Source organism: Leptonychotes weddellii, chromosome 8 (genome assembly GCF_054177405.1).
Source record: "Leptonychotes weddellii isolate Sample4059 chromosome 8, ASM5417740v2, whole genome shotgun sequence".
Lineage (NCBI taxonomy): Eukaryota > Metazoa > Chordata > Mammalia > Carnivora > Phocidae > Leptonychotes > Leptonychotes weddellii.
This window is the reverse complement of record NC_138376.1, coordinates 120,553,661-120,556,750: the sequence shown is the minus strand read 5'-3', so window position 1 is coordinate 120,556,750 and position 3,090 is coordinate 120,553,661.

Here is a 3,090-nt window from a genome sequence, read left to right as displayed (position 1 = left end):
AAAAAAAAAAAAAAAAGAAAGTCAGTAAGTTTATATAAATGTCTGCAGAATAAATTTATACGTTTTTCTCACTTAGGGTTACTTTTGAACTGCCTTGGACATATCTACACATAAATTCACTGTCCTTGCAGAAAAACAGCACAATACAATTTTTGAATTTTTTTTTCCTGTTTAAGCTGTTAGAAGAATAAATGAGCCATTTCTTAAATTTATAGAGTGGGGCTCCACAGGAGCACATTTACCTCAAAGTCTGGTATGCTGCCAAAGGATTTAAAAAACAATTAAAAAAATACCTGACTCTGTCACCACAATTGTCTTCCTTCTATTCTGTATGTAGTATATGTATATATATTTTATATCTATATTTATACTTACATTTATTTAATATTTATATTATATATAAGATATGTATTATATATATTTTATATGTTATTTATACTACTATATAATATTTTATATATTATTTATATTATATATTATTTGTTTAATATATAATATTATATTTATATATATGAAATATATGTATTTTGCTGACACTAAAGCAGGTTTTGAATGGCCCAGATTAACCCTGATGTGATTTGCTGAGATCTTCAGAGCTCTATATATGCAGTGATGATATTGTTACCCTTTTCTTCTAAGTGTTTAAGAGTCTTGATCAAAGTCTTTTCTAAAGGGTAAGAAGCAAACACTTCAGAAATGTGTACTTTCTTAACAAACTATCCTTTCATTAAAGAATTCGGATCGAAAAGAAAACAACTTTTCTATGAAAAGGATATGAGTAATGATATTTCAATTCAAAGCAAGAAATTTAAAAATATGACAGGTAATTTTGAGAAATCTGTTATTCCTTTCCATGTTTTATAACTGGTAATCTACCTTATTTTAGGGTTACATCTCAAGTCCAGTCTTTTTATTATATTAATTGATTCCCAGATCTATTTTCTATTGATCCTGTCAGTGTGGCTCCAACTTGAGAAACAGGAAGTGGAAATTTAGGTCTTCATACCTTTCCAGAATGTTTTTTGATCTTCTGATATTACAGGTGATGAAAGTCACCTACCATCATTGCTTTTTCAGTAGGAGGTAAAATTTAACGTATAATGGGAAGTGTTTACTGAAACTGAAGATTTTGTTAGGTTAGGAAATGTTTGCTGCCGAGAGTAGTTATGTTTTAAAGGAGCTAAACTATTATAAAATACTGTACTTTCAAACCAATCTGGAATACAAGAGTAAGTTTTTCAAAAAAAAAACCATGGTAAAATGTGTCTGGTACCATTACCTACCTAATCTGTAACTGGAACTTTATGATTTATATGACAGTAAAAATATTTCTACATTTTCTTTATGTTCACCTTCATTATGCCTTTACTGCATGTTAGGCAATGAGCTTAGTGCCTTTTATAAATTACTCCATAGAAATCCCACCACTTCTCTGGAATGACAGTCCTGTACTCCGTATTTTGCAGATGAAAAGACTGAACCTCCAACCAGTTAAATAATGGACCTCAAATCATGCAACCAGTGTATGGCAAGGTTGGCATTTGAATCCAATTTTGTCTGGCTTGAAAATCTGCCTTCGGTTACTTTTCTCTCTGCCCTATTGCTTCTAAGTTCCCCAAGAGCTGAGTTAACTCTATGCAAGCCTTTAGTTTCAGCAAGTCAGTTGAGTAAGTCCTATTGTTACTTACCATGCCCCGACCAGAAGTGCTTATCTCTCTATCCATCAGCACTGAAACATGCGGGGGTAGGACTCTGGCTCGAGTGAGAAGGGAGCCCTGGGGAGAAATCAGAGGGTGTGTTAACATGCACTTAATATAAGTACCACATTTACATAGCTACTGATTGCATTTACATTTCCTCATCTGTCCATTCATGCTTCTACCCAATCACATGGCAAGTCTAGCAAACACAAGAGAGGAATGCGTAAAAGAATCCACCCAATTTTATAGATATAACTAAATCTTCTTTTGTAATTTGCAAAAAAGAAAAAAAAAGTAGGATACGAATCATCCAGTCTGTCTTTAATGTCTTATTTTGAACTCTGTGGATGCTCTATGTTTATATTCTGAGGGTGAAAACCTACCATTTCGGCTATTAGCTAATAAAGTTGAATGGCTAGTCATAGCCTCTGCTTTTGATATGTCCTCAAATAATGTAAACCAGTGCCATGCCACACTAAAAGGAATCCTGGAACCCTTTTTAGGGGACTGGAATGGTGTATTCAAGTGGAAGCAAGCAGCATTGTGACAGGTCCGGGTGTGAATCAGCCCCTCGCCTCTTTGGGCAAATTATAATCTGTTGACAGCCTCGGTTTACGATCTGCAATGGGATGATGGTGACCCCCCCAACAAATGGGAAAAGACTAAGAGTGTAGTGGGCCCAGCACAGAGTACAGTTGACAAAATGCCAGTTACCCCAGGGGAGCAGAGTCCTCTCCTGCCAAGATGTACGATGGCTTTTATGTCCTTGATCTCACAGTGCCCTCATTTTCCCATGATTGGGATCAGGCTTTTTAGTATTTATCTCCTCGTTAATTGAATGACTAGTTCTGGATAATGGATAATTCTTAATTTTCTATTTTTAGAAAGTGTATAAATATCTAAATTAGATTTAGGCAAAGTGAGCCGCCGTATTTGATGTGCCAAGGACATAATTAGGTTGTTCCGTTTACCTACGCATTCGCAAGCAAACTTTGCCTCATTAATCTGTAAAGGACTTTGATGAACCTTTGAACTAGATAAAAATATGCCAGTCATGGCGAAGTTCTACTCTGTTCTTTGAGAACTTTCAAAGGACTGAAAGTGACTAATATATTTGGTTTTATAATATCATCTTCGAGCTCTGATCACGCCACTCTGAAATCTTCAGAGGATTCTCACTGTCTCAGAGTCAAATAAAAGACATTAGGGTGAGCTAAAAAAAAAAAAAAAAAAATTCCAAAAATCCCTCCTTGTGCCAGGAGTCAGAAGACCCATGATCTGGTTCTGGTTCTTTCCTTTACCCTCAGTGATCGTGGGCAAGATGTACAGCCTTCTGGGCCTCAGCCTCCTCACCTGGGAGGTAAGGATAACAATCATAGGGTCAGAGAGG